Source organism: Zonotrichia leucophrys, chromosome 2 (genome assembly GCF_028769735.1).
Source record: "Zonotrichia leucophrys gambelii isolate GWCS_2022_RI chromosome 2, RI_Zleu_2.0, whole genome shotgun sequence".
Classification (NCBI taxonomy): domain Eukaryota; kingdom Metazoa; phylum Chordata; class Aves; order Passeriformes; family Passerellidae; genus Zonotrichia; species Zonotrichia leucophrys.
Window position 1 is genome coordinate 3,997,956 of NC_088171.1, and position 14,092 is coordinate 4,012,047.

General features: G+C 40.6%; 1 long non-coding RNA gene across 1 annotated transcript; it reads right to left on the bottom strand.

The window, feature by feature from the left end:
- Positions 1–779: 779 nt before the first annotated feature.
- Positions 780–7,141, bottom strand: LOC135442998 (uncharacterized). Its single transcript, XR_010438746.1, has 5 exons — positions 6,910–7,141; positions 6,535–6,623; positions 5,480–5,613; positions 3,276–3,323; positions 780–2,622 (listed from the first exon to the last, which is right to left on the bottom strand). It is a non-coding gene; the product is annotated as an uncharacterized LOC135442998 (long non-coding RNA).
- Between the last annotated feature and the right edge of the window lie 6,951 nt (positions 7,142–14,092).

The following is a 14,092-nucleotide window of genomic DNA, read 5'->3' on the forward strand; positions in this document are numbered from 1 at the left end:
CTTCCAGGGCATAGCGGCGCTCAAAGAGAGCTGGAGGAGGACTTGGGACAAGGATCTGGAGTGACAGGACAACGGGGAATGGCTTCGAACTGAAGGAGGGCAGGGTTAGATGGGATATTGGGAAGAAACTCTTCCCTGGGAGTGTGCTGAGGCTCTGGGACAGGGTGTCCAGAGAAGCTGATCCACCTCTGGATCCCTGGAAGTTTTCAGGACCAGGCTGGATGGGGCTTGGAGCAACCTGGGATGGTGTAAGTTGTCCCTGCCCATGGCAGGGTTTGTAACTAGGTGACCTCTAAGGTCCCTTCCAACCCAAGCCATTCTATGACTTAGGTATGCTTTGAAGAAAAAAACAGTAATTTTTGGACCTTGATCCTGAAAACCATTTCCTACAACAAAAAACTCAAAAGCATTCTCTTCCAGTTTATTTGGAAGGACATTTGTGTCGCAGACAACTTTAAGAAAAATCCTTTCCTTAGGATTTTTCCTCCTGAGAAGCTGGGAGGCCTCAGGAACAAAATGTAAACATTGATTATCTGCTGCTGTGGAATGCAACAGGTGCATCTGTGATTGTTCTCATGTGGTTGTTTCTAATTAATGGCCAATGACAGTCAGCTGGCTGGGACACAGAGCCCCGAGCCACAAACTTTTGTTATCATTCTTTGCTATTCTATTCTAAGCCAGCCTTCTGATGCAATCCTTTCTTCTATTCTTTTAGTATAGTTTTAATTAATATATATCATAAAATAATAAATCAGCCTTCTGAAACATGGAGTCACATCCTCGTCTCTTCCCTCATCCTTAGAGCCCTGTGAACACGGTCACACATATGCACAAAGGCATTTTGATGTAGCACTTCTGCATGAATCCCATTGCCTTCCTGGCAAACACAATGTGTAGTCATGAAACATCATCAAAAAAACATCTTTATGTTTGCATTTTCCCATCAACTGCTATGATGGAGGAAAATTCTTTAATTACTGCTCCTCTGTGTGATTCTTTTCAGATCGCACATTGTCCTTAAATGAAAAAAGAATAAGGAAACATACAATACTAAAGGAAGGATAACTTCAAAATTGCATTTTGGAGTGGGGATTATTGTGGTGTCACCACAAGCTCTTTTTTGGCAAGAAAACTGTGCCTCAAGGGAACAGCTACCTCTGCTTCAGGATCAGTTAAAGCATTCAGCTGCAGCCCACAGGAACTTAAGAAAAGATGTTTTTTCTCTCCCTTTCCCATCTTTGCTGGTTTTCCAGTTGGCAGCTGAAGTCTATAAATAGCTGGGGAGATGATTAGTCTGAAGGATGAGACTGAAAGATTCACAAATGAAATAATTACCCCACATCTGTGCAGAGCTCTGCAACAAAACTTCCAACACCAGCTCTGGGCACAGAAGGGGACGTATCCAAGATAAGATCAAGACTTGTTTTACATCATTGTTTCTATCCTAATATAGTGTTCATACTGCATGACAACTGTTTTTAAGTGTCTCATCTGTGGGAAATCAATTTAAAGAAAATTTTTAAGATTTGACAGAAGGTTTACATAATGTGTATTTGTATGCAAATTTTGAGATAAGAAATATTGACTTAGAAATGTTATGGAAGAGGATGGACATTGTTGAGAGTAAAATTGAATTAGAAACAAGTTTTAGAGGATAGCTTTGAAAATAAGATTAGATATTTTAGAGAAATAGAACTAGAGAAAATAGAGAAAATGAAAAATATATTGTAGCAGGACTCACAAGGGGTAATTTGAGATGACTGGCTTTGAGGCATTTACAGCATGGTGTGGCTAAAGCTGATAGGCCAAGAAATGCTTACAATGTATTGTAATTAGGAAATAATTTGCTTCTGATTGTGATGGTGTGAATGATAACATCTGTATCATCTCACCCTTCACATGAGACTGAAAATGGAATAAAAGTTTTTTAAAACGCCTCTCAGTTGCCCCAGCTCCGGGTCAGGAAAGGGTATAATCCAACAAATTTTGTAAAATATGGTAATAAGCATAATTAGCTGTTTCCCCTGTGAGTGCAGAAGGAAAAACTGCACCTGAAAAAGTATTTACAGACACAGGAATATTTTAAAATTTTCTTAAAAATGGGTATTTGGATCTGTTTGCTATAGTTGTATAGGGTCTCATCCTAAAAATTATATATTCTAAAAAGCCCAGGACCTGGCTCTGCCTTCTCCTACCAGCATAATATTTTTTTTTTAATTTTTTTTTTTTAAATGTGGGTTTGTAGAAATTCAGCTGCAGGCAGCATTTTCCTTCCACAACTTGGAAAATCCCACCTCTCCATGAACCGTTCATACACCATCCTGCCTTTCCAATAATGTTGTTGTTGGCTTTGCTCAGACAACTGAGTCAGAAGAAATTTGCTGTTGGTTTTCCCCACGCTGCCTCTCCTGTATTGATTTCTCTCCTGTGGTTTGTGAGTCGTTCTCCTTTTCCCTGGTTCCCAGGATTGCCTCGCTGCAGGAAGCAAGGCTCTGTTGCAAAGGCCTCTCTGTGCTGCTGAGGAATGCCTCCACTTGGCATTGGCTTTTCAAAAGCTTTTTCTCTCTGCTTTCTGAAGACCCACAACAGGTTTTAGTTTCAATTGCCCAGTCACAGAGTTTTCTTGCAAAAGAAAAAAAGAAAAAAAAAAGAAAAAAAAAAAAGTGAGTTCCCAGCACTGAAATCACCTTGCTTGAAAAGCTGCTAAAACCCAAGTGCCCACTGAAGTGTATTTATTGTCTGGTTTATAAATGAAGACAGAGAAGCTCTGGTGTTGTGAGATAAGGTGATTTTCATCAAACTCAGAATCATTCAGAATTGCCTTCAGATGTTATTAAATTCCTCTATGAATTATTAAATTCCACCATCACCCCATGTGGTCTTGCCTCAGTGAGATTTGATAGGTTTCTAACATCTAAATTCAGGACAAAAATCACAACTCAACCACAACAGAAATACCAAGCTGAAAGATGTGAAAATCTGTATTACTACACTGCTTTTCTTCTCTCATTCCTTCCACAATCAGGATTCTTTCTTTATACATTGCCTGAATCAAAATTTATGGGTCTTCCATTGCTGTAATGGATCTAAAGCTGGGTTCACTCCCCATTATTTTAACCTTTTAAAAGTCTAGTTTGAGCTCATTCTCTGTATTTGTTTTGTAACAAAAAACCTGTTGAGCATGCGGCAGATACTTAAACAAAATTGGGAATTAATAAATATCAAGCAAATACCTCAGCCAGAGCAAATATATTGTGACAGAAAGAGGGGATCACCTTTAGCAGACAGATGGGATGTTCCTCACACAGAACACGCAAATACACCTGAAAAATATGATTTCTCATTCTCCCACACCAGCAAGTACAACAATCATTTTAAGACCAGCAAAGATTGTTATCAAGACATATTCTCCCTCCAGTCAAATTGGTTTCTATTTCCATTTACATTACACAGAAAGAGTAAGGATTTCCAGCAGCAAGGGTCATTTGGAGATCCTCAAGTCAAAAATATCATTTAAGTTTTGATTTTGAATGGAATGAATTCAAGGCAGAGGAGCAACGAATCTGAAAGAAAGATTAGTGGGAAAAATTATAATAAAAATGAAAAAAAAATTAAATAAGAATGAGGATGATTGTCACATTTGTATTTTCTGAAAAATCCCTTCACCCAGGATTTTTCTCCTGGGAAGCTGAGAAGCCTCAGAGAAAAAGGAAAACAATAATTTTCTGATTTGCTTCTCCTGTGTTTTGCTCCTTTGGAATGTGTTTGGAGATTGTTTACCCACAGGTGATTGTTTCATTGGTTTCTGCTGTGAATTATTTTCACTCATTGGCCAATCAGGGCCAAGCTGTGTCAAGACTTTGGAAAGAGTCAGGAGTTTTCATTGTTATCTTTTTAACATTCTGTAAGTATCTTTTCTGTATTCTTATTATTATCTTTTTAACATTCTGTAAGTATCTTTTCTGTATTCTTCAGTATAGTTTAGTATAGCATTCTTTAATATAATATAGTATTATAAAATAATAAATTAGCCTTCTGAGAACATGGAATCAGATTCATCATTCCTGCCTTTCAATGTCAAGCCATCCTGGAAATACAATAGATGATGAATTTTTTTTAAGTTCCTGGAGTCCTCTGCTTGCTGCTTGACAGTCCAAGAAACAAAGGAAAGAGTGAACTCTTACAACTAAATGCAACACCACACAGCCAAGGCAGAATTGTGGTTCTGTGAAAAATTCCCAAGTGTTCCAATGCCATTAGACATATGAATAGATTAATAGAAGCTTAAGGAAAAATGGAGTGCAATCCTGTTAATTAGTCAAACAGATACCCATCGTTATGATCCCATTTGTTCATGCTCTGAGTCACCACCAAAATCATGGTGGCTCACACAGGCAGCTTTTGGATCATCCATCACCAGTTAAACCCTAATTCACAATTTCCCCAAGTAAACGATCCTAAATCACTCCTGAAGTCCCTCCTGACAGATTGCTGCCATCCAAAACCAACACACAGCCTTAATCTTCCATTTGCTGTCTGGGAAGACAACAAATATTTACAGAAAACTCTCACATCCTGCCACGTGTGGAGGCTGCAGCAGCATCAGGCTGAGCTCAAGACTCAGCAGTGACACAAAAACAGGGCAGGTAGAGCCCATCCAAACACAACATTGTCTGGTATTTTCTGGGGTTCCCATCATTGGCAAGAAAGATGAATCTGGCTCCATGTTCTTAGAAGGCTAACTTATTATTTTATGATATTATATAATATTAAAGAATGTTATACTAAACTGTGGTGGTGTTCGCAGGGGTCCCAGGACGAGGGAAGAGATGAGAATCTTGACTCCATGTTTCAGAAGGTTTGATTTATTATTTTATTATATATATTTTAAAAATTATATATTAAAACTGCACTAAAAGAATAAAGGATTTCATCAGAATGTTAGCAAAGAAGGAATGCAATGATAATAAAATCTTGTGGCTGCTCGCAGCCTCAACACAGGCGGCTACCATTGGTCATCAAGTAAAAACAATTTCACATGCTAGGTGAACAATTCTCCAAATCACATTCCAAGCAGCAAAACATGGAGAAGCTGATTCTTCTCAGGAGAAAATATCCTAATGAAAGGATTTTTCATAAAATATGTCTTTGACACTAAACTATACTAAAATATAGAGAAAGGACACAGACAGAAGGCTAAATGATAATAATGAAAAACTTGTGACTCCTTTTAAAGTCCTGACACAGCTGGACTGTGATTGGTCATTAAGTTAAAACAATTCACATGAAACCAATGAAACAACCACCTGTTGGTAAACAATGTCCAAACCACATTCCATAGCAGCAAAACACAGGAGAAGCAAATCAGATAATTATTGTTTTCATTTTTCTCTGAGGCTTCTTAGCTTCCCAGAAGAAGAAATCCTGGTGAAATGATTTTTCAGAAAATATGACAGTGACAATGTTGGGAGGAACAAACCTCACAAGAAACTTCTGGAGCTCTGCTGGAAGTAAACTGTGTAAATAATTCACTGTGCATTCATGAGCTGCTTTCACGAAGTGCCTGGGAAAGGGGGAACGGACACCAGCACAATGCAGCAGCCCACATTTTACCTGATGGAAAAGAAACACATTTAGTTTTGAGTATCAGTGTAAAATCTTGCCTTTCACAGTGCCTGTGACAAGCTCATACAAACATTCAACCTAATGGTCCTTGATTAGCAAGCAAGGCTCTTAAGTCTGCCAAGTAATTCTCCAGCCTGGATTTTCAAACCAAAAAAATGGATTTTTTTTCTGAAGCCTGAAGCATGGAAGGAATAGAAACCCTCAGGAACACTCCTCTGTTTAAAAATGAGGGGTTATTTCAGAATCTTGAAAGCAGAACAAGCAATTTCATAGAATTATGGGGTCATAGAATGGTTTGGCTTGGATGGGACCCTACAGATCATCCAGTTCCACCTCCCTGCCATGGACAGGGACAACTTCCACTATCTCAGGTTTCTGCAAGTGCCATCCAACCTGACCTTGGACACTTTCAGGGATCCAGGGGCAGCCACAGCTTCTCTGGTCAACCCATGCCAGGGCCTCACCACCCTCACAGGAAATTTCTTCCCAATATCCAATCTAAACCTTCTCTCTTTCAGTTTAAAGCCTGAGCATGGCCCTTCTCCATTAGAAGGAGTCAATGTATGGCCTGTGCCTGCAGGTTCCTCCTGAGGGACTTCAGATCCATTATTTATTTAAAAATGAGACACACATCAAACAAAATAGACAAGAAGACAAACAGAAAACACAGATTTCACTCCATATTCAGAAAATATTTGAGCTTGGCGGAGTTTCCTGCTCCAACCACTCTGCTCAAGCAGGATTAGCTACAGCAGCTGTTCCAGGACAGTGTCCAGGAAGGTTTTGAATGTCTCCAAGGATGGGGACTCCAGAACCACTCTGGGAAACCTGTTACAGACCACCCACACAGTAAGGAATCTTTTCTTGCATTTAAAAGCCATTTCCAGTATTTCTTTTTGTGCCCGGTACCTTTTGTCCTGTCACTGAACACCACTGGGAAGAGCCTGGCTCCACCTTCTTCCCTTCCTCCCAACAGGAGAAGTAAGTACACATTCAATCTGAAAGGCAATTTCAGAACAAATATTAGAACATATTGCATCAACATTTCTTCTTCAAGGGGTTGATTGGGTACACAGGGCTGCAAACAGACACTGCCAGCATGGGAATTCAAATTCACAGAGTAATGTATTAATATGATGTTTAAACATAATATTTTATTTATATCCACACAACCAATATAAATGGTAACAAGCACTGAATTTGTTGCAAGCCCTCACTCACCACGTTGGTTGTTTTTAGCTTTGGGTTTTTTCACTAATAAACAGAACAAATGGCAAAGCTCACCAGAAAAACACACAGACGCTTTAGAGCTTAATTGGCTTCTACATTTGGGTCAGCAAATGTTCCTGCTACAAAGCCAGTGAGGGATTCTTGCAACCTATTCATGTTTCTCACCAGCACAACAGCAGCTAAAAAGATAGGCAACCATGGCTACAGTCATGGGATCAGCAAACTCCTTTTCACAGCTGTAAATATTTGTAGTGGAGCCAATTAGAGGCAGTGTGGTTTTGTCAGCATTGCCTAGGAAACATCAATAGCTGCTCCAAAGAATCCCCCACCTCTCCTGATCCTGCTGGAGTTTATTGAGCAGGGCAGTGCCTGATGGTGCCTCCTCCACACACTGAGCTAGATCTAGGTGAGAAACCAGCTCTGGCAAGGAATAAAGCTGCTCCTGGAGGCACTGAGCTCCTCAGCTCTCTGGTGGGACTATGAAAGGAGACCCCAGGCAGTGAGATTCATTTTAAACTAAGTGGAAGATTTCAGGTTCCTTTAGTACATCTTGTTTGTGTCAAAATCCCTGATCTGAGCAAATGTTTTCAAGGCCATTTGGGCACTGATGCATCTGCTCTCAGGGGAATTCTACAAGCAAGAGAGCCACATGTATGTCATGGATAAAAGTGGTTTCCTTTTCTTCTGAGTGCAAAAGCAAACATAGCCTCATAAAACTGGGAAAATCTTAAAGAGCTAGTACCTTACATCTTCTATCTCTCTTACATCTTCAAAACACAAGGCACCTACAAGCAGCATCCCTCAGCTACAGAACAAAGGAGTCTGTGTGTCCTGTCACCTTTAAGGAGCATTTACCACATCTAAACATCCTTGTCTTCCACTTGTCAGACTTCACTGATGTTCAGGACAAAATCTAGTTCAAGCTGTGAAAAGGTGAAGGTTGTAGCACATGGAGAAGTAATCCCAAAACTGATTACAGAGTCATAGAATACAAAAACCCTCCAAGATCATTGATTTTTCCCAGAGTTAACCCAGTGCTGCCATGTTCACCACTAACCCCCATCCCCAGGTGCCACATCCAAAAATCTTTTCAAGTCTTAAACCTTTTAGAGTCTTCTAGGGAAGTTCTTTGCCACATGGATGAGAGGACATTTGAAAAATTTTCTCTTAGCCACAGACTAATATCTCCTCTTTGATTTCTAGCAGCTCTCCAGCTGATTCCCCAGATCCATAACAGTTTCTCCTGGCAAACCACTTTAATGTGAATTATGGCTGTGAGCACATTGATGATGTTGAGTGGCTCTCTCTGTGCTCCGTCTCAGTTCTCAGCACTTCCTCTGAAGGTTTTCCTGTTTAAAGAGAACATCATTCATACAAGCTGCCAGGTGACCAGAGAAACTGGCTCCCCAGAGGAGCCACATTATTTTGGGTACATTTTGGGAATGTGGGTGCATCATGGGCATCTCTGCACTATGAGGGGCAGCTGAACCTGGGGTAAGTTCAGTGCAAAGGGCACCACTCTGCCCTGCTACAGCAAATTTTAATGCCAGGCATTTCTCCCTGCCCAGCCCTGCAGTCAGCAGTCCTGCAGCTCAGCAGGTACCACAGATATGGCATGAAAGAAAAAGAGCTTAAAAAAATGAGTTTAAACCCCCTCAACTTGAAAAAAACATCCCTAAAGCCTTTCCCAATTTTCACTGAAGAAGGACAAGCTGTCAAACAGATCTGCCTATTCCGAAAGCATTTTGCATGCTGTTTATCTCTATTTTCTTTATAGTATTATTAAAATCGAGTCATTTGACAGCACAGCACCATGATCTGTAATGAGCTCAATTATTGGCAGAGTTAATGGGCCAGCAATTCTCTCACCTCTGATTTGATAATGGCTTTACCATCATGGCATTGAATATTCTGCTGTGGACAAAAAGCTACTGTACATGAAGCTCTTGACCATTTTCTCTTTGTGATGCAAAAACCACTGGTTTGTCAAGATTTGAGGCAGCACTGCTCAGTACTGGTTTTGCAGACGAAGCAGCTTATGTTTTGAACATAATGAACTGAGTGAATGGGAATTCCCAGATTTCTAGGGAAGACTTGTGTGTGCAGGGGATTTCCAATAGCATCAAGCCTTTGTTTAGGCTGGTAAATCTGAAGGTGTCACCATCATATTTTCTGGAAAAATCCCCTTGCTCAGTATTCTTCTCCTGGGAAGATGAGAAGCCTCAAAAAAAAAAAGGAAAACAATAATTATTTGATTGCTTCTCCTGTGTTGTGCTCACATGTGGAATGTGTTTGGAGATTGTTTATTCAACACATGGTTGTTTTCATTGGTTTCATGTGAGTTGTTTTTGACTTAATGGCCAACCAGTGCCAAGCTGTGTCAGGACGCTGGAAAGAGTCAGGAGTTTTCATTATTATCTTTTAAGCCTTCTGTAAGTATCCTTTCAGTATTCTTTAGTATAGTTTAGTATAGCATTCTTTATTATAATATAGTATAATAAAATAATAAATTAGCATTCTAAGAACATGGAGTCAGATTCATCATTCCCTTCTCCATCTGGGGAACCCAGCAGATGATACAAGAGAAGGTATATTTTTTTCAGTTCTCTCCAAATCTGCCTGACTAGAGAATTATGTTAACCTAATCCTGATGCACTGACATCCCAGAAATTTTTTTAGTCTTTTGAGCAAGTCTGTTGCCCATTATCCTCCCGAGGATTTATGTAGCAGCATGAGAAATGAGGTAGCAGGGTGGTTATCACAGTGTGAGCTGTCACCTTTCTGTTCATGGAAGTGGATGATGTTTGCATCCCGGGGTGCCTGAGCAATGATCCTGTTATCCCAGCTGACAGTAAACAACTGCACGACTTCTCTGCAAAAGCAGACGTGTTCCTACGTGTCAGCAGGGTGCCTGTGGCTCCTGCTCCTTCACCCTCTCACACTCAGAGCTCAGCACTTCTGCTGATGCTGTTCTACTGGTTGCTGGCTGCTTCCCACTGGAAAACTGGGAAGTTTCAGTTAGTGCATCAGGAAAAAAGGCACACAGAATTACTGTTCCAGTAATTTCAGCCATCTGAAAAGCTTCTGCAGGGAGCAGTTTATACCAAAGGAAACATCCAAAATCACGAGCAAAACTTCATGCTGCCAAAGTCCTGCAGAACAAACTGAAAGGTAGAAGAACTTGACTTTTAGGGTTATGATCTCACTCTGTCCAGACACCAGAACTTTAAAATCAGAAGATGGGGGAAGGAATTGCATCATTTACCATCTAATTCCAGGTATCTAATATATTTGATAGATTTGCAGTAGAATTTTTTGCCAGAAAGATTATTACCCAAATTTTCACTGGGATTTGAATATTCTCCACAGGTTCCTCTTCCCTTCTGATAGAAACATTCCATTTAGCAAGGGTTAATGCTCCTCCTATAATTAAGTCATGATATCAGCACTAACAATGCAAGGAGCTCTTGGGAAGGTGAGTCAAGGAATGATTTAGGTTGGAAAAGATCCTTAACATCAAGTCCAAGATTTAAGCTAACTCTGCCTCATCCACCACTAAACCAGGTCCCTAAGCACCACACCTACATGTCTTTTAAATACTTCAGAGGTAGTGAATGGCTTTATCTGTCTGTAGGGGATGATCCTCTTTGATTCCCTCACACACCACAGGATCATCAAAACTGGGAGATCAACCTCAATATCACTACTGAGCAGTGTGTACAGGATTATTTATTTGCTGCTTTCAAAGGCATTTATTTTTTTCAATCAGGGATTGCATAATTCCTATCATCCCATCTTCAGCAGCTCTAACTTAAAACAGGAAAATAAAACATTGCAAATTTTCCCTGGAGGTTGCGGTGGTGATAGCGGGGTCTCACAGCTTCCATGCCATCCAATTTTGTCATATTGCTGAAAAAAACCTGCCTTGCACTAACCCAGACTTTTTAGATAGGAACCATCCTCAAGAGCTGTGCCCAGCTCTGGTTGGGAAGGACCTGGGCACACTGAGCACATCCAGAGGGGACAGCGAGGCTGGAGAGGGGCTGGGAACACAAACCCTGTGAGGAACCCCTGAGGGAGCTGGGGGTGCTCAGCCTGGAGAAAAGGAGACTCAGGGCTGCCCCCATCACTCTCTGCAGCTCCTGAAAGGTGCCTGTGCTCAGCTGGGGCTGGGCTCTGTCTGCAGCAGCACTGACACAGCCAGAGCACACAGCCTCGAGCTGCACCAAGGGAAATACAGGTTGGATAGCAGGAGAAAGTTTTTGACAGAAAGAGTGATAAAGTTCTGGAATGGCTGCCTGGGGAGGTGGTGCAGTCCCCATCCCTGGGTGTGTTTAACAAAGCCTGGATGTGGCACTGGGTGCCAGGGTTTAGTTGAGGGGTTGGGGCTGGGTTGGACTGGATGGTCTTGAAGGCCTCTTCCAACCTGGTCATTCTGGGAATTCTGTGAATCCTGTGGATCACAGCAGGATCCAGCTGAACCTGGGAAAAATTTTTCTGGAGAATCAAAACTCAACCAAAGCATGAGCAAACCACTGAGGTGCTATTGCTGCAGAACTGAAGCCACTGGGGATGTGAAGATCAGACAAGCAGTGCAGAGAGGGACAAAAGGTGAGAGAGAACAAATAAATTAAGAGAGACCTCTAAGTTTACATAGAATGAGGTTGAAATCTTGCTGCCATGTGATGTTCCAAGGTGCTCCTGCCTGAGCAGGTCACACTGAGCCTCTGCAGAGCACCACTGGCTCTCTTTCTAGGCCAGGGTCTGCGTGCCCAACCTCTCCTAAAGAGCCTTCAGCTAGCTTTATTTCTAATAAAATGCTTCTGAAAGGGTTTCTTTCATGTTTGAATGTCATGCTTTTGTAATTAGGCAAGATATAACTCTTCCTATGGGCTCTGTTCTCTTTGTGCTTTACAGAGGAACAGAGCTGGAAGCAGCGAGGGAAAAGAAGGGGTAAACACAGAATGAGATAATAATTTAGGTTGGAAAAGACCTCTAAGACCATCAAGTCCAATCATTAATCCATCACTGCCTGCAGATCACATCAACCACTCCATTTCAAGAGGAGAGCCCAGATCCTCTCAGTTAATGCCACCAATCATTCTGGATTATTTTACACAAAATGCACTTCTTATTTCACTCATTTACTCCACATTAGTGAGAAGGAAAAGAAGAAAAGAGATAGAAAAGTAGGGTGCACAATGTAACAGCACTGCTATTTGCAAAAATACCTCCCACCTCCCTCTGTGACTGTCATTAGAGAGCAGTTTGTGGCACAGAAAATTCCCCCCCAGTCTACTTGCTTGCTTTTCAAAGATAAGGGCTCCATTTCCCAACCTGCCAGTTCCCTCATCCTCAAGAACCTCTCTGCTATAATCACTCTATTCTCCAGACCTAAATTTTTTTTTAAAGTAATAAGCAGAGATAGCACAGATGCTCTTACAAGCATTTTTTCCTTGTAATTTTGAAATCTTGATTCATTTTTCAAAGTCTTATAAAAATTATAATGCTGGGTAAAATGATGTGACCCACTGTACACAGGAGGACAGACTAGAGGCTGTTAATTCTCCCCCTTAGGCTCTAAAAGCATTGAAGACTCAGAGCAAGCTCAGGAGCTGCCTAATGATTTAACTTTAAGCTTCTTGAGGACTGGTTCATGTATTGAAACTTGTATTTACATCAGGTCTATTCTTAAGAGAATTGAGAGGCAGAAGAACGGGGCCATGTCCACTGTCTTGAAGCAAAATGAACAAAGTACACAAAAGGTTTTCTTAGAATCTATTTTAGTTGTAACTATATTTAGGTTTGGATGGGTAAGAATTATAAAATAAAGGCCATTCTGAAAACACCACCCTGCTGAGTGCTGCTGCAGTTTGATTTCCTCATGTGCATCTCTACCTGGAGACTCTTCCATGCTACTGATTCACACAACTTGTGTGAGTACAAGGAGCTTGATCTCATCTTCATTCAGCACCAACTGAAAGCAGTAACACTCCCTTAAAGTAATTTTCTCCATCGGTGATCTCCCACAAGCAGCTCCTTAAAGATAATTTTCAAATAGTGGAATAATAAATGCTCCTTCCACAGCACATGGTCATCAAATTCCTGCTATCAAAGGCTTTATATTTCCATATTTCCATGTTGATGTAATATCATGGGTCCTGCAAAAAGGCAGTGCATACTGCATACAAAATTTATCTCCCAAATTCTCTCTCTCTCATTCAACACCTTTGTCCTCCAAAATGCACTTCAATTCTCTTGTAAGCCTTTTTCAGAGCAGGAATATATGGATAAGTGAACAATTAAATTTAAATTATGCACAACACAGTTGTAAGTGCAACCTGTTCTCCTCCACGAATGAAGTGGTGTTTTTCTGGACTCAGTAAAATCAGTGTTTCAGAGGACACTGATGAAGATCCTGGTTCCTACTCCTTGCATCCCTTCAGAGGCAGTGAAACCAATGAAACCAAGCTGCTGCTCTTTGGTAGGAAATCAGTTTGGTTTGTGTGCTGCTCCACAATTCAGTCCACATCTCTGTGGGTAAGGAATATGGGGTTCCAGAGGGTAACAGAGAAGGTCCAGGAACTACTACACCTGTCTGGATCTATTCTTTAAGCAAAATGACCAGCAAAAGAAAAAATATTTCTTTCCAAGGTACTATATATATATATATATATTTATATATATATGTATATATATATGTATATATAGATGTGGCATTCACATTCTCTGAACAGAGACAATTCTTTCTCTCAGGGTTTTTTCTGGAGAAGCACAGAGAGGAGAAAGAGAAAACAATTCTTATCTCTACTTGCTGCTCCTGCTGTCTTTGCACATGTGGAATGTGTTAAGAAGATTGTTTACCTGAAAGGATTTGGTAATTAGATTCTGGTAATAGTCTTTTATATTAATTAACCTATTGAGTCAAAGCCGTGTCCTAGATGTTGGCAGATGGTCATGAACTTTTCTTTAGTACTCTTTAATATTCTTATAGTATAGATATAATATAGTATAATGTAATATAATTTAATAAAACAATTTTTCAGCTTTTTGAATCAATAGAGTCAGATACCAATCATTCCCTGCATTGGGGGCACCCTGCATTTACAACATATAGATTTATAAATGTATGCAGGGTGTGATTCTTGGAGCTGATCTGTACATGACCAGCAGTTGGCCTTTGATGATCCTGGTGCGTTTTTTTCCAACTCAGGATATTTTCTGATATGCAGGAAAC